Consider the following 18,760-nt stretch of genomic DNA (forward strand, 5'->3'; position numbering starts at 1 on the left):
CATACATCAGTCACTCTCAAATAATGAATAATGGTGAGTAATACAAGTGAATACACTTGATAGCATTCCTGATTTGCTGAAAGCGTTGGTTATATTTGTAGTTGAATGGTCATGAATTGGTCAAAGTAGTCTCCACAGTGTGTGTATTTTTCTTTTTAAAATTAAATACAGCCATAAAACTATCTGCATTGTTCTAAAGGATACAGTCAAATGTTGTATTTTTAAAAGTGAATTAAAATTGAAGCTTAATATATAGGCAAATTTTTTTATATATATATTTTCCTTTATGTATATATGGTAAATATTTAAATGCACTTAAATCTGTTTCAGCAATATTATAATGTGCCATTCATAAAAGATATGTGTACTGTTTCTGAATGATAAATGCAGGGTTAAAGTAAAGTGTTACCTTACAGTTCTTTGTACAGTAGCACGCATAATAGCCTTAACAGTTACCAGTATGCATTACCAATTACTAATATTAAAAAACTCTGGATGTAATAACTTAAATGTACTGTCAGCCTTTAGAAGGTTACAGTTCAGAGTCTTCTTTTGAGCAGTTTCTTAAACTAATCATTGCCATTAAATGTGCCTTTAATGGAAAGCTGGGTGTGTCCCTTGCCACGGCGGCCTCAGGACAGTGTTTACTGGTGGGATTCCATCCCAGGCTGGCAGGGGCAAACAGTATGTGGCTGCTGAGGTCCACAAAATCCACTTAAATGCACATGGAGCTCCCTGATGGGCCAGTCACACTAAACATCCTTGAACCTGCCACTGTAAACTGCCGAACTCTTGTCCCCATGCCATCAAAGGGTCTGAGATGGGGCTTAGCAAAATTTCATAGTTGTCTTTTATGTCATGCATGCATTGAGTATTAATCATGGCTGGATCTGTGCCTAAGAGGCTGATCAAATTTATTGTTTGGCTGCACGGGACAGTAATGGGTGTTTAATTACTCAATAAAAGCCCTTTTATAGATTCCCAGGCCTCCTGTGTGTTGAGCAAATGGTATTGATCTGTCTCCGGGCTGCAACAAGATAGCCTGTGAAGGTGAATTAGATCTGGTACCCTGCTAGCGTTTTCTCATTCATTAGCTGCATTAGACAGAGGGTGGTTAAGACGTAGCATCATTGTTAACACTATAGTCCCAAAGGCTTTTGTGTCTGCCTTGTGTTGTAAAGGTTTGCACATCTCATTTACGCAAGTATGAATTAGATGAACAAAACTAGAGAAATGCATTTCCTGTCATAAATGCGTGTGGATGCTGATATGCTGAAAGATCATCCTGAAAATGCCTGAAATCAATTTCTGAGAAGAAATGGCTGAAGTTCTTTGTTGAATAATCTGAAGGATAAGATGCAATAAATGTCCTTAAAGAGCTGAACATTTTGATACCTGAATGGTTTTTCTAGCTGAAGGTATTAAGGTGGGGGGGCAGCAGATAGCTGAAAGTATGCTGGACTTATAAAGTGCCAAAAAACAGACGGAAGATCCCAGAATAATCAGGAGAAGATAGTGCTTTACAGCATCCACACAATAACATTGACCACTGTGGAAAGTGCTTCAGTGAGAATATACAGCAGTTAAACATTTTCCACAGTGGTTTGTCAGTGGACTAACCACAGCCTAATCCTCAGGACTAAATTTGACAAAACCCTTAGCTGAGCTGTGAGCTGTATTAGTCAGGCTACCGTCTAGCTCACATGGTTAATCCCACCACTTCCCCACCTTCTAAATTGTAATCTGGTGGGTCCTCCTCCTCTTCATCCTCCTCTTCATCCTCACAGACCTATTTGTGGCTTTCTGTCCTTCTACTCACAGTGTAGTCTGGATAAGAACTTGGAAAGAAGGAAAAGGCTGAAGGATAATGACTCCACATGGCTTTCCATTCATGCATTCATGCAAGCATCCATATTTAGTGTTTATATGCAGGCCTACACGTCGTCCACATATTTTTTCTCTGCCTAACTGCATCTGCCTTGTGTCCATTGTTCTTTTATGATCAGAGCATATTGCTGCTTCTGTGAACCAGCTCCACTCCTTTTGTGACGCACGGTGAAGCCTCAGCAATATCTCCCTTGATGTGCCTATATCAAATGAATGTGGCCTATTACATACGTGGTAGAGTCAGTTGGGTGGCTTTGTCGACCAAAAAGGGCCTGCAAGAGACCATGAAAGAGACATTGTCCAATACAGACCATACAGCTCCTTTGTAGATAAATGGATTTTCATGCTTATCAACTCAGACAATGACATGAGTGAAAACTGTGGAAAATGTGGAATTATTCTCACTCCACAGCTATACACACGGACAACTGTAGTTTCAAGTGTGTGTGGTCTTTAATTGTCCTGCAGAAAGCTTTTTTATTTGGGTGTAACATTCAGTTTGGCCCAATATGTAGTGTTAATGCAATGGATGTCCATCATGCATGGAAACAGCCATATCCCTCTTGGGAAATATTACTCAGTAAACTCCACAGTTCTCCATTATGACACATATTTACTCTATACTGCATAATACTCAACATTGTTGTCAGGTGAACTTATATTTTTCTTATATTTTATTTAAGCTTTGCAATACGTGAAACTAATTTAAGCTTTTAGCTTGGCCTGGGTAGAACTAAATCTTTACAAATTTGGTCAGTTGACTGGAATCATTAATTTGGGCTGCAGAATTTATAGGAGTGTATATATAATTGTCACCCTGTCCTTTTATCCTCAGACCCATCATTCATAAAATATAACTAATGAGGCCAAAGTTTTTGCCTGATAGCAACATTATGCAACAATTATCTACCAAAGGCATAAATTGACCCCCTTGCTTCATGCTTGAATCCGAGGACACGTGTAGGATACATTTATGCAAGCTTGCCCACACACACACACACAATCCTGTTCACATTCCACTGCCTGTGGGGTTGTGAATGAGAAGTGATGTCTACTCGATGTGGAGCCAGTGATCTAGGTAATCTGCCTGTGCTGTGGGACAGGTCTATTGGTCCACAAATCAATTGGCTTCATGTTCGTGCCATTAGGCTAACATGGCGCTGAGCGGTAAACAGACTGTTTAATTCCCCTGGACACCAGCCAGGTGGACACTCCTCCTCCTGCTTCCTCCTGATCCTTCTGTTTAATTTTCTTTCTTCCTCCCCTCACTCTCATCCTCTTACATTCCTTCTTCTTCTTCACCTCAGTCGGTGCAGTTATTCTCAGTGGACAAGTGCTTACTGGAATATTGCTTGGAGGGATTGTGTGTGTCTGTATGTGTATTTTGGCCAATGAACCCTTGTTGTGCTCTGTCCTCCAGTACTGTGTCTGTACTGAGTAAGTGATCCCTTGGGATGCAGTACACACCTTCAGCATCCTTCCCTATCTCTCTCTCCCTCTTTCTCTCTGTATGTGTTTGTCTCAATCTTTGTTCCTCTCTATTTCCCTGAGAGAGAAACGTGTTTCCCATTCTGGATCTGTCTCTATCTGCCGATCTCTTCATATATCCCTTACTCCCTTTTACGTTCTCCCTCCACAGAAGGAGGCAACAAAAAATTACAGTAATATGAGGAGGCTGCATCAAAAACAAACACACACACTCATGATTAGAAAAATGCAGATTTATGTCCAGGTGGTGAGAAGTTTCCCACTTCCTCTTTTGCACAGCTACACCAAATAAAACACCACCTCTGTCCTCTCGTTCCACCGAGCTTTTGGTTTCCCTATATGGCTGTGACTAATGACTTAGCTTGTATAACGTCAGCAATTCAATTTATCCACTTTGCCACCATGCATCCTGTTTTGTGCGAGTCTTTGTGCTACAGTATGGTAATTGACAGATGAGTGTTGTTGGCAGTGTTGCTGTTATGTGTCTCATTTCCTGCACGCTGATGCAGATTGACTGACAAGATAAAGAGGCCTATAGCCACTAACAGCCTGATGAACGGCAGCGTTAAAGCCATGATCCGTGTTTAAGCAGGAGAAAACAGTGTTGGCACGGCCTCTCACAGAGGCCAACAAACTGTAGCGTGCACACTAAGCACCGAATCTCATGATTTTTGCTTGCTCTAATGATTAAGCTTAAAATGACAGTGGCAGCATTACTGAAGTTCTCTTTGACAGAAATGACAGTGTTGCAGTTTGAGATTTTCCCATAGCACCAGAACCTTTTACTGTTGCTAGGAGACACGGAAACCCTCGGACACATCTGGTCAGCTGTTAGTACAAGGTGTTTGCAATGGCTGGAGCATCTGCAATATTATGACGCTGTCTATAATGCCAATCTATTTTTCAGAAGGCATGCAGGTACTCTGTGTAGTAGCAGGTAAATGTTTTTTTTTTTTGAAAGGAGACGTTAAGATGTTCTGTGGAACCAAAGTTGAAGCTTAGTGATTGGACATAAAGAAGTAGTGACTGTGGTTTTCTGTTAAAGGAAGATGTGTTGAAACAATAGGGGTAAAAGAGGTGTTAGCAATAGGTTTTATTAAGCACAGAGTTACAATATCATGACAAAATCCACAGCTTCCCAAAATGAAAATATCACGGCCTGAATTTCAGACTCTTCTGTTGGCCCTTTGTTCCTCTGCCTTGACTCATCTTCCTCCTGGGACCTCAGTGGTGGAATAACATTCCCGTTCCAACAGGACAGCACAGTTACTCCTTATCTAGTGTCACAACTCATCTCTTCAAGAAATACTTAGCACCCTTTTCTCTCTTCTGAATCTTTTTTTAAGTGTTGGACTGTATGGACCAGAAGTCGTCCCGTCTGTTTGAAAAACAAATTTCCTAAAACTGGATCATTGTTTGTCTTTTAGAGATACACTAAGTTTATGTCCAGATAAACATGTACAGATCTTGTGTTTGCACCCTACAATAATAAAGCTGTAATTATGTGTTTAGTGAGAGTGAAAACAAGACTTTGTAACTGCTGCTGCTGTGAAAAAGATTGCACTGAAAATATCTGAAAGTACATAAAGTTGCCAACACACACACTAACATACACAGTTACACTGTAATCAAGGTCCTGGTTAGTCTTAGTCCAGATCAGGTGGAACTGGGAGGGGAAATGTAGAATAGTGAACAAAGAGGGATTAAATATCTCATTTTCTGTTCAGAGGCTTCAAGGAGAGCTGCTGCAGATTCCTCTTCTGGTATGATGTGATTGGTAGTTACTGCTCATAAGTGCAGCAGTACTACAACAAAAATCTTGTCAATCTGTGTGCTTAGTTTCCTGTGTTTATGCTGGGAGAGGATGTCAGAGATAATCTAGCTAAGAAATTTAGTTGAAACTTCATGACTTCCAGAAGTGTATTGTATTATATTTCACCCTGAGCTTAGAGTGTGGATATCTGAACTGAGCCCAACAGGCCAGGTTTGGACACAAATTTAGAAATTATGTTGGGGTCTGGGTTGGGTTCTGACACGTACAGTAGGTCAAACTTTAGGCTAAACGGCTGGAGCACTCAAATGTCTGGTCTGTATAATGATAAGGGGAAAAACACCATACAAACTCAACTGTTTTGGGTTTGGGTCCGGTTCGGACACTATACAGTATACTATTATCGTGTCAGGTTTGGATTGGGTTCCATGCTGTACCTGAGTTTAGACTATAGCTGTGCCTAAGTGGTCTTGACAGCAGCAAGTAGAGTACAGAGCTTTATTTATATTATAGGTAAATACTGTATGTTTTTATTACCTCACAAGTAGAGCTGATAGAATCTGCCAGCAGCAGTTGTGATTTTCGCCCATGAAATCATCAGCAGGTGAGAACTGAGAAGCTTGTGTTCACAGTGCAGCGCCTACTACTGTGTCCATTGCCTTTGAATGTGATTACAGCTGTTGATCGATAGACAGTGACACACTGCTGGTGGATGTCACCTGAGGAGTGTGTGTGGGTGGCTGAGAAAAAACAGCATCCAGAAATGAAAGTGTGTGTTTGTCCATATGCCAGTGTTCACTCATCTACATATATACCGTGTGTGTGTATATGTGAGTGTACGTTAAACCCAGATCTAGTATGGTAATGTGAGATCAGACGTAGCCTCTTAGCCAGAGCCTTACATCTGCTGTCAGCCACTCGCTCTAACTCTGTTAAGGACATTATTGATTGCTCATTATTACCCCGTTCCCTGAAAGATGAGCGTCCCCGATGATCACATTAAATCTCTGGCCTGACCATTTCTCCTGAGATGCCTTCTGCTCATCAGTGTCCATCAGATTTCTCCTCCGAGATCTGATATCAAGCAGCCTGACGTTTTTGCTGCCTCTGCTTTTTTGTGTGTATTTGTGTGTGCATCTTGTTTGATTTACTCCTTTTCTCTCTTTTTTTTTAAACAGATGCAGTTTAGCTAATTGATGTCCTTGGTGTGTGTAATGAAAATCAGCAGATGATCAACATTTGAAATTATGATGTTTCCTTTTTATTAGTGCAAAGAAGCACTTCAGGTTTTCATGTTACCTTTGTGATCCATGTTTATTGACTTGATAGCAAACAAAACAGCCGACAAGACCATCATAATACGTACTTTATTTTTTAAACTGGGGCAATTTCAGCTCTATAACGTTTTATTTAAAAGGCATCAACACTTAGTTGTGAAGTTTGTCTTCAAACTGTTAAAACTGTTACTGTACAAATGTGCCTTTGAGTTTGCTTTGCCCTTTCTCATGCCTTGCGTTGTCATTTTCACAGACAATAAACAGTTGTTGAAGGTGTTATGCATCTGCCAGCCCCTGTAAAGTTTGGAACGGTTGAAATCCAGCCCTCAGTGAAAGGCCATCTCATCGGCCCCCATTGTCCCCATGAATAATGCAGAGCTATCGACTGTGTCAGTTGAGCGCTAGCAGACGTGGCAGCAGCCAGCTTGTTATTCAGCTGCTGAAACTGACTAGATGCCCTCACTTTGGAGACAAACTGCAGGTAGACTGCTCTGACTGGAGCAGACAGGACTTGAATCTGTTCATACCAGATGAGTGCCACTGTGTTGATGTGAAGGTAGCTTATGTCCCAAGGAGCGCTGACTTTCTGTTTGAGCAGAGGTGTGTGCTCAAAAATCAGTATACATGAGTTAACAAATATTTGCAGTTAATACCACTGCAGATACATAGCTTTGCAGTCTGTATAGATAGATATATATGGGCTGTGCGTGATGTGCATCCTCCAGCCAGCAGCCTGGAAAGAGTTCTAGTGAGAATCTCCTGCCCCCTTGACATGACCAGTTCAGTCTCAATGCCACCGATCAATGGGCATATTGATCCGCTGTTTGACTCTTTAGACAACCTGTGTGAATTCCAGCATAATGCTAGCCCCAGAGGATTTAAAGATGCATGCAGGCTTCACCAACGCTTGTCTGTACACCTGCTGAAACATGCATGTGCCCTATCATACCTGAATGCGCAACACTTTAGATATACCTTACATGAGAATGCAGCTGTAGGATGAGCTCAACAGGCTGTTGAGGTGTTTCGAGGACTGAGTGTGGGCTGGAATTGATGGGAGCCATCAGCAGAGTTGGAATCCAGCTTCATAACCTTATGCAGCACCCTCCCATATAATTTCACTAGATCTGGTATAGTCTGTTGTCACATGAATTCAAAAGGTGTGACATTAGATGTGACTTTTTATAAAGGCAAAGCCTTCATCTTTGACCTCCCCTCACTCTTGAACTGTATTCTATGTCAAACAGTAAAGTTATAACCAGTGGTCGAAAGTAACTAAGTGCGATGTTTGAAGTTCACTGGGAAAATACAATTTCCCTATTTTTTTGTGTATTGTGGTTTTAATAATAATAATACTTTATTTATATTATGGGTGGCTGTGGCTTACGAGGTAGGGCAGTTGTCTTCTGACCAGCAAGTTGGTGGTTCAACTCCCGGTCTCCCCGCATGCCTAAGTGTCCCTGAGCAAGACACTGAATCCCAAATTGCTCCCGATGGTTCAACTGGCACCAGTGTGCGGCAGCCTCTTGTCATCGGTGTGTGAATGTGTATGATCTCCTGTAAAGCGCTTTGGCCAGTGTAACACACTGTGAAATATGCGCTATATAAATTTATTTGTATAGCACTTTACAACTCCAGAGGAGCCCAGAGCACTTCACAGAAAAACATATATTAGGAATATAAAACCAGCTACATAAACAATAAAACCAAGAGCAAAATAAAACACACAATATAATATCTAAAGCTAATGGGAGACTTCCATATCAAAGTATAAATATAAAACAACAAACTAAAAGGCATCGACATGATGCCACTGGAGCCCGTTAGACACAGAAAGCCTGTCTAAAGAGATGAGTTTTTAGTTTTGACTTGAAAGACGATAGCTTAGTTATGGACCTTAACTTCGGCAGTAAGGAGTTCCAGAGCCTAGCGCCATAAACTGCAAACAAACGATCACCCCATTTTTTATATCTTGTCCACGGGACAACCAAGGACACGTGCTCTGAGGAGCGTAGAGCCCTAAGCGGAGTGTGAATGGACAGCAGGTCAGACAGGTATGGTGGAGCGAGGCCATTAATAGACTTAAATACAAATAATAATACCTTGAAATCAACTCTGAATTGCACTGGTAACCAGTGTAGCGAGTAAAGGACAGGGGTGATTTGGGCGTACTTAGGAGTATTTGACAGTAGACGAGCAGCAGCGAGAGAGATTGGTTGATTCCTATATAAAGGGCATTGCAGTAATCAAGTCGCGAAGTGATGAATGTTTTTTTTAAATCCACATGCGACAGGAAGGGCTTCACCTTGGTTAAGAGCCTCAGGTGAAAGAAGATGGTTTTGACCACAGATCTAATCTGTTTGTCAAATCTGAGGCTACTGTCAAATAGTACTCCTAGGTTTTTCACAGTATCAGTGAATGATGGGGCTGAGGCGCCTAAATTAGGTACAGCAACGGAGGAGTCAGGACTAAAAACGATGTATTCAGTCTTACTTTCATTTAAGTGGAGGAAATTCTGTGATAGCCAATGTTTAATATCACGAAAGCAGTTTTGCAATGGGATGAGGGCATTCGAATCACATTGGATCAGCGGCAAGTAAATCTGAACATTGTCCGCATAAAAATGAAAGTGAACATTGTGCTGCAAAATGATTGAACCAAGTAGAGACATGTATAAAGAGAAGAGTAACGGGACCAAAATCGAGCCTTGGGGGATGTCAGAAGAAAGAGGGGATGTGGTGGAGGAATAGTCGTCAATAACGACAGAGAAGGTCGTATTCATCAGGAAAGAAGTAAACCAATTTAGGACCGCGCCTCTCAGGCCGACATAATATTCCAGATGGGAGAGAAAAACTGCATGATCAACAGTATCAAACGCTGCCAATAGATCAAGGAGAACTAGAATAACGGGGCCCTTGGCATCGAGAGCCAGAGTAATATCATTATGGACCTTCAAAAATGCAGATTTAGTGCTGTGACAATTCTTGTCATTGGTCAACACAGGTGTTCTGATCTTTTCATTAGAAGCTTCAGTGAGGCCCATATGTCACGTACATCATGGTTTGTCCATGCTGTGTTGCATTTTCTTCTTAGCAATACGTGCACTTTTCCAACTTGGCCAACTTTACAGTTGGCAGATCTGGCCAGGATCTATATGAAGTGTGCAGGATTTGTCACTTCAAACATGCACCGTTAAAGATCCTGCGAGTTCATAGGCTGGGGGAAAAGGTTATCCCAGCCAAGGCCTCTTCAGTAATCCACATGCACACATCACAGGCACGTACACACACAGCCGTGAGTTGCTCACAGCAGGCGGTAATCTCCACCAACTGCTAACTCTAATGTCACTTGCTTGCCAAGTGTTTCATACACTGCAAAAATCCATGATACCGAGTCATGAATGCTTTCAGATCTTGCTTTTATTTATTAGCCCTAGTGATGAGATGGATCAGTATTATTTAACCATTCGAGAAGGATGTAAAATATGGAGATTGGTCTTGTTCTGAATAATTTATTCCATTTTCTCAGCAGTTTTTTAAACTGATTTTAATAAATAAATATGCTGAAAGTTTTTGCAGTGTAATTACTATTCGGCACAGACTTGGCCTGCTGTTGTTAGAAGTTGCAAACTATGGAGCTGTTGTCCAGTCTCCTGTCTGAGTATATCAACACACCCACACTGAAAGAGAGAGACACACACAGCCCAGACAGACATAAATGCATCCACAGATGGTGACACTTCAGCAGTCACTCCTGTGCTGTCTGTCTACATGCCAGCGGCAGTAACGTGCACACACGGATACGCCTGCAGCCTGGCGGCAACAAACACGGTGATGCATCGTTGAGCATCGGCTGGTTTTTCTCTAACTGCTGTGGGGAAATCAGTGTGGTGTTAAGTAACCATTCATGTGGAGCCGAGACCACACACAAACAAACACTGCACCTACACTTCTGAAAATACATTTACCTCCGCTGAATAATAAAATATGAAAGTTCTCTCACACTTGTATCTGTTGAAGCTTCTCAACCACTGATATGTTAATATAGTCCAGTATCACTATTTAATTCCCATGACAAATATCTCTTGTGGGCTCTTTCAGACACTTCCTTAGATTGTGATATATTAATTCGTTGATGCATCATTAATGCTTCCACTCAGGAGCGGAGTGTGCTGTGGAGGTAATCGCCCACTCTGGGCTGCAGTGCCGCTGTTTGTGATGTAGATCTTCCTGAGGATTGTATTTGAATAATGAGGGAGGCTGGAGCGTTCTCTTGTGCAGAGTGTCTCCGCACTGCCGCAGCAAATGACCTCTGAATAGTTGTTTTGGATTAGCCATCAAAGTCTTCTCTCCAAGTGGCCAATAGATAGGTACTTCCAGAAATGAATCACTTGAAAATGATCATTGCTGCCGTTGCTGTATAAGATAATGGATAACCATTACACTCCATTTTCCCCAGCTCCTCACCCACACAACGCCTGCTCTTGAAATATGATGCATCCACTGTGCTTAGTGAGCACTTAATGTCCAAAAGCACCGTGTTTGTTGAGATTTACAACTGCACCAGCAGGAGGGGGGTAGAAGAAAGAGTGCGTTGTCGGTGTATAATGTTGTTCACTCAATAATTATCTCATTTTATTTACGAAGACAGACAGCTTTAGATGAGGTTAGAGGCTTCCTCTCTATTATCTCCACCTGCCACCCCTGGGTGGGGGGGGTGGGAGTGGGGGTCCTTAACACAGCTTGTATGGAAAGGGTATCTGGGAGAAAAAAAACACAAAAACAAAATTACACCACAGCTCTGTTGTACCGGTAGCTGGATCGATGTCATTTCTAACAGGATTAGGCCTCCTCTCAGAAATCTATTTTAATTACTGAACACACAGGTAAACAAAGTGGTGGTGGTTCACAGGTATGGATCTGGCCGTCAGAGGAGTATTGATAGTATGTGGCCCTATGTTAACCTCAGGGGCACTCTGAAAGCTCCTGTTGACTGCACCTCCTCAGCAGTCTGAGAACTGTTGGGAGGGAATACCGATGTAGATGGACAAGCGCTGCTATCACACTGAAGGCATGGAGATCTCACTGACACCAGCATAGGAGGGTGTTGGTTTTATTAGTCTTTATCCTAAAAAGCAAATAGACTTAGTCAACTTTAGCAACTTTGACTTGTGTTACAATATCTGTCATTGTATTAAGTGCAATGTAAAAATACAGGGTTTTCCCTAGGGCGTAGGTGCATTCAAAGGGGGGCACTTTTTTATGTTAATTTGGCTTTGGTGCCATGCCTAAGCCTGTCTGTGGTTAGAGAAAACTTTGAAAATGGGAGCACTTTCTAATGAAGTATACTCGTACTTTTAAAGATTAGTGTTTATAAGTTGTGTTAATCAATTTACTATATCTTATTAAATTTTTGCACAATGTATGCTTTATTAAGGGTTTATTAGTTGTTACTAATGGCTTTATTGAACTAATGAATTGTTTATCAGTGCTTTGTAGATCAGTTTATTTTAATAACTTAATTTGTATGATAAATATGTATGATTGGTACTGACATCCTTATTAAATGAATAAATAGTTTAGTGCTTTATAGATCAATAATATGATCTAATAAAGGCTGTATTGATAACCAGATGTAAACCTTTAATGAAAAATGTCCTGTTAAGTGTTCTTCTGCTTTCTGCTAATGAATTTATGAAGTAATAAATTCTGTTTATCTCCATAAATGACAGATATTTTCAGTATAAATCCTTACTCTTACATGCTTTATTAATTGTTTAAAAATTGTTACTAATGGCTTCATTAAGTTGATTAAATTGTAGTAATATTTATTGGTCAGTAATAAGGGCTAATACATATTTTAATAACTTAATATTAGCCACTAATAACAGCTTCTACAATCTTAAATAAGGTTTTATGCTTTTACTGATGACTTAATAGTTATCTATTGACTGATGAGTTAATAATGGAATTCAAGCACCACTTTGTCACCTGTCCCACCCAGATGCTATCCTGTTGGTCTGGGAGACTGAACCAGTGACCTTCTGGACACAAACTCACTACATATAAGGTGCTGCTAATGGTTTTATTAAGCTAAAGGTTTGTTAAGGCTTTATAGATTATATAGATTTATTAACTTAATAAAGACGCCGTCCATGGTAGGCTAGTGGTTAAGGCGCAGCGCTCTCGCCACTGTGGCCCGGGTTCGAATCAGGGTTGCGTCAGGAAGGGCATCCGGCGTAAAACACATGCCAAATGTCAACGTCGTCAGTGTGATGATTCGCTGTGACGACCCCTAAAAATGGGAAAAGCCGAAAGTGACTTTCTTATTAACTTAATAAAGACATTAGTTTGTAGCGTGAATAAAGTATGCTTTATTAAGGCTTCATACATTGTTACAAATAGATTTAAGTTAATAAACAGTTTGTTTATACTCAGGTAATAAGCCATTAATAAAGATTAGTGTTTGGGTTGGAAGGTTGTGATAAAGCAAAAGATAACCACACTTGTTTGGTTTATCATGGTATAGGTGTGATTTAAAAATGTATAGAATGGTAAGAAACAATCAACAGTAGCAGGTTAAGTCACACACTATAATTTTTTGCTACTCATGATGTGTGTGGACTTTCTGAGATTATGGAGGGTTTTCTCGGTGATGATAATCAGGATAATGGATAATCACCTTTATTGGCCAAGTATGTTACACACAAGGAATTTGTTTCCAGTACAGAACCGGTGGCAGCCATCTGCGGTGCCAACTCAACCGATGGCTCTAACCATCAGGGGCAACAGGGGGGTTCAATGTCTTGCCCAAGGACACTTTGACACATGGACTGAGATTCAAACCTTCAACCTTCTGGTTGGGAGACGACTGCTCTACCCACCACACCACTGTCGCCTCCCCTGAAAGAATAGATGTGGAGATGCTGTTAGGGTCATGACACTGTTAGACCACAGTGGCACTGACAGTCTTTACAGATGTTTTGTTCACAAGATAAGAATAATCTGTTTGCCTCACCGGGCCTGACATTCCTGTGTATGTTTGTGTGTCCTGCATCTGTCTGTCTTCATTCTCGCCTGCGCTACCGTATGTGTGTGTGCATGCAGGGCTGTCTTTGAGGAAGGAACCCCGCGTCGAGCCGGGTGATTAGGCATGCTGCGCTAGTCACAGGAAATGGAGTTGCTGACGGACAGGCCGAGTGCATTATAGATGAATGCCATGTGTTAGTGGCTCCAGGCCCCTGCCGAATATCTCTCAATTTCCTCTCAGAATGACAAAAGAAGCCACGCACAATTTCCTTGATCCGGAGCATTTGTTTAACTGCGCCCTACCCATTTAACCCACCCATTCAATAGTCTGTCTAGTAAAAGGAAATTTAGACAGTGTCAATTTATACAGCTCTAAGGAAGATCTGATACTGGTAGGCAGGGCTGGAAATTATATGCCTCTGGAATTTAGTTAAGAGATTTATACCAGTTAAGTCTGATTTCCTTTATGAGCTACATTTATTTAACATTGACTCTAAACCCTAATATTTTTAAAAACCATCTCCTGTCTTTTAAATCTGCACCACAAAGATTTCAGTTTGATGGTCAAAGCTTCAAAAACTTGTCATGAGGTCAAAGATCACAGATTACAGTGAATATTTGATTTTTTATAGATGCTGTCATTTGTCACATATCCTTATATTGCAGCTCAGAGCTGTCATCATTACAGCAGGCCCCCCACCCCCCGACTGTCTTTGAGTTAGTGACAGCTCATCTCTCCCGGTCGCTGCTCGCCATCTCGACTTTGAACTTGCTCTGTTTACTCCCTTATCTGTTGTTGTTGTTGTTATTGTTGTTCCTTTGCAACAGACTAGTTGTCATAATGGTAAGCTGTGTCTGAGCTTGAATCGAAGGCTTCAAAGATACACATTCAGGCTTGTGGGTGCTTTTCTGAGGAAAAGTCTTGGAGGGAGGACAGTTCTGTTGTCTGTCATATGCAGTGAAAGAAAATTTGAGTTTATCTGTTAACACATTTGTCTTCCTTATCCACTTTATGTAGTTTTGAATGAATTCTAAATGATCATTTTAATTTTTGGCTTGCAATTGTTGCTCCGGAGATGAATGCACCAACAGAGGGAGTGAGTTTTGATTATGGTGTGTGTGTGTGTGTGGCACCAGCTCATGACTAATTTCATAATTAATTGCCTTTTGGAGGACCTAATCACATTATTTGACTCCCCACTTTAGGTTGTGTCTTATCACAGTGTAACCCATGGCTTAGTCACAGTGTGCTGGACTCATTACAAGGTTGTCAAACACACAGAAGGCCTGTGCGCATGAAAATACTCACACATATAAAACAATATACGGCTCAATCAGGTTTTTCACATGTGCAGTGTTTTAGAGGTTAAAAGATGCCCTCTGGTGTATTTGATAGGGATTTGAATAACTGGCTGGTTAGATTTCCCCAGTGGTGTGTGAAAACAGGTCTCTCTTGATGAAGCCATCGTCTGTCACGCAGCTCCTTATACACTTCCCTTGGAGACAATGAAATAGGTTTTTAAAAAGAATATGACAGGGTTGGTTTTGAAGGTCTTCGTGTCTCTTTATGTTACAAAGACAAATAAGGGCACACACATTTGAATGTCTTAGACTGAGTACATGGAGGCATGTTGGCATCGTGTGTGCTGGCATCTCATCTCTACACACACACACACACACACACACACACACACACACACACACACACACACACAGAGCTTAATTATGACGTTACCAAAATGGGCAGTTTGCTCTGACACCCTGCTTGCAGAATCACACAGCAAACAGACTTAAAAGAGCTCATTAGCTCTCTCTAAAGATCTGTTTATTGCACATACACACACGCACAGTAACAGGCAGTTCTGTTGATGCAGATGGACGCCAAGTGTAATGAGAATGATTAGGCTTCTCTATGTGGAGGCTGGGGGGGCTCTGGCAGACTTAATGCTTCAGAAGGTGAAGAAGATTTCTGTTGGATGTTTTTTCAGCTGAGTGCATGAGCTCTCACCCTCCCTCTTTCACTGCAACACAAACATGCTCTTGCTTTTTTTGTTCACATCTTACTGCACGTGTCCATAGAAAGCTTTGCAAATTCCCTTAAGCCTTAAAACCCTTCAAAGATTGTAGAGAAAATGCGCTGTAACCTTGCAGCTCCATCAGAATACTATAAAAAATTTGAATGAACAAATGGAAAGAATTCAGCTACTCTTTAAGAAAGTTTGTACAAAGCTTTTAACTACATGTTACTGCCAAAACACACTTATTTCAATATAAAAGCTTGGGAAAATTGGGCTCCACACATAGTAGAATTCTTTTCATATCTTAAATACACTGTAAAAAAAATCATTGTATAAGAAAAGTGATAACCTGGCAGCTGGGGTGCCAGAAAAAAACATAAAAACTGTAGAATACTGCTGAAAAGAAAAAATTCAAAACTCTATAATCAAACAAACAAAAAATAAAATAGAAAATAAATCTGCTATTGTATGTACCCCAAATATAATATATAGCTCTTATTTTAAAGCTAAAGCTAATCTCTTCTAAGGTAATCATTGTCATTTAATGAAAAAAGGTTTTTAAAAAAATCATTAAAATATCACATCAAAAAATTGTAAGCACCTTTAATCACAGGCAAATAACAGAATGTTTAGGTGTTTTTAATTAACATTCAAAAAGAAAAAGACTACAGTGGATATTTGTGCTTTTTTTGTTTACACTTTTACAGTGAATTCAGTGACTTTCAAGGCTTTCAACATCAGTAGGAAGTCACCCTGCCCATTAAGCAACTTTGCTTTGCTCATTGCCCTTGGTTTACATCACATTGAATTAGAGGATACATCCTGAATGATACCAAAGTCCCTCCTCTTCCATATGTTTTAGAGAAGGAGCAGCAAGTTCATGGTGCTCAGTTCAAAGCATCTGACCTCATTTGAATAACGTAGAGTAATCACTATTACCTTATTTAAATAGTGCATGTTATCATTTAGCCTTCATTTGCATTGCTGGGGTAATCACTGTGTCTCTGCATTAACCTCATTATAGAAGAGATGAAAGTCCTGATGGAGGCTGACACACTCTTCTATATATGTTAACTTTATTAATGATGGAATTGGATGATTTATGTTGGAGGATGCATCAGAGTTTGATGGAGTGTCAAACTACATGGAGGCTGGTTTTATTTAGCCGGATCTATTCTCTCCAGCCTGGTATTTTTCTCCCTCACTTCCTCTACTCAACTTTTTCCAGTCATTTCTCTGTGCACAACCCTGTTTTATAGCCTTTGCCACTTTGTGTTGACTCTTCTTAGCTATATACTGTATGACAGTATGTAGTAATGCAAAAGGCAGATCTAGAACATTTTGGATGGGGTGGCCAGGCTGGGGCGGAGACTCAGAGAAGGGTGGCAGATTTGAAGTATAAGTAAAAAGTTAATTAAACTCCTATTTCTCACCGGCCACATCGACCTGCCCAGTGCTTGATTATTTGCTGTTGTGTTTGTTGTGTCATGTTGCTTTTCTTTTTTCTCTCCTCTTTCCACTCACCCCAACCGGTCGAGGCAGAAGGCCGCCCACCAAGAGCTGGGGTCTGTCGGAGGTTTCTTCCGTTAAAGGGAGTTTTTCCTCCTCGCTGTCGCCAACTGCTTGCTCAAGGGGTTTTCCTCTATAATATTAACAATAGTAAGGTCTAGACCTTACTTTGTAAAGTGTCCTGAGATGACTTTTGTTGTGATTTAGTGCTATACAAATAAATTTGAATTTGAATAAATCACACATGATTAAGCATGATTAAGAGTCAGATTGTTTATTCTGTGTCAAAATGAGACACACAAATTGCTTTCTTTAGCTAACTAACGTATGTACTCCTGGCCAGGGATATCAGCCCCCCTGACCCCTTGGCTCTGCCCATGTGCAGCAGAGTAAATAGAGCTTTCATGTGCACATTTTATTTACTGTCATTGAAATCACTACTTATGTTGAAGAATCACAATAGTCACAGCTGAATACAAAAGATTTTCAGTGTTAATGTCTAAGCAGTAGATATGTATTCACATGAAACATACACTTAAATTGTAAAGTCAATTTTTACTGTCAGCACCAATTTTTTAAAAATCTCACAGCAATATTGTTTTTTGTTGTTTTATAACAGTTTTCACTTAGTATACTCTCACTTTTCCAGCCTCCCAAAGAATACAAAACTTCCCTTGGCTCGGCTCTTTGTTTGAGGTGTTTCTTGCTTGGGAGGGTGACAGGCTTGCCAGCCCCTGCTAGACTCCCCTCGGCTAAAATGTTGTAAATTAACACAATTAGCAGACCGCCATTCTGCTAATTAGCCACTGGCGTATGCCGAGAAATGGCTAGAGACGAAGGAGAATCAGAGAGGAAATAGGAGTCTGGGGATTCCCCCCTCCCTCCCTGTGTTGTTACCAAACAAACACAGGGCCTCAAAAAAAAAAAAGAGCAAGTGAGTGTGAACATGTTTGTCTGTGTTTGCAGTAGCAGAAATGGATGGGAGGATTTGCTCCTCTGTGAACAGATTTGATTGTGCATGCCTGCTGTATTCACACAAGCACAAAACCACACACAAACCAATTCTCAAGCAGACATTACTCACTAGACTCCCAACTGTGGATCTCTACATGCAACCACCACCAGTCAATAAGTCAGAGGAAGCAGCCTAAATGACACTGAAATTATCCTTTATTTGTTTGCACTAAGTCAAATCAAACGGGGTTCAATCTGCCGTGCGGCTGCTGTGTTTGCGCCCCGTCCAGTCTTTGATAGCGCCACAGCTTTGATAGTGAGACAACGATGGAGTCGCTGTGTGACTCTGTGTTTGCAGATGGCATTGACTGGGATTAGAAGAAACAGTGGCTCTCCAGCCTCATGAGGCAATAAAGGGGAGAGCCAGGTGAGTGTGTCTGAGATGAGATGGAACAAGGAAGGAGGGAGGGAAGGAGGCAAAGCCAGCACCGAGGAAGTAAATAAGAGAAGAGAGAGCAGAAAGGGAATGAACAAAAGAGATATGTGTATTGAAATAGATCAGAAATAGAGTCAGAATAAAAGGGCGTGAGGAGAGAAATAAAGAAGGATCTAGCAGGAGGGGAGGTGGAAAATGGATGACAAAAAAGACAAGGCAGCAGGGAGGCATGGAGAGGCAGACAGAAAGGCAGAGAGCACGGGAGAGAGAGAAGAGGTCAAGGTGGAGCTGTGCAGACAGGAACTAAGCTTGAGACACAGTGTGTTGTAATTCATAGCTCGATACAGCTCTTCTGTGTGTGCCTGTGTTTGTCTGTCTGGGTCAGTGGGTGC

At 41.0% G+C, this 18,760-nt stretch overlaps 1 protein-coding gene across 3 annotated transcripts in view; it reads left to right on the plus strand.

Moving 5' to 3' along the window:
- Nucleotides 1-18,760, plus strand: part of LOC109952204 (fidgetin-like) — a 33,997-nt gene that overhangs the window by 6,951 nt on the left and 8,286 nt on the right. The window lies entirely within an intron of this gene.

Source organism: Monopterus albus, unplaced genomic scaffold (genome assembly GCF_001952655.1).
Source record: "Monopterus albus unplaced genomic scaffold, M_albus_1.0 scaffold441.1, whole genome shotgun sequence".
Taxonomy (NCBI): Eukaryota; Metazoa; Chordata; class Actinopteri; order Synbranchiformes; family Synbranchidae; genus Monopterus; species Monopterus albus.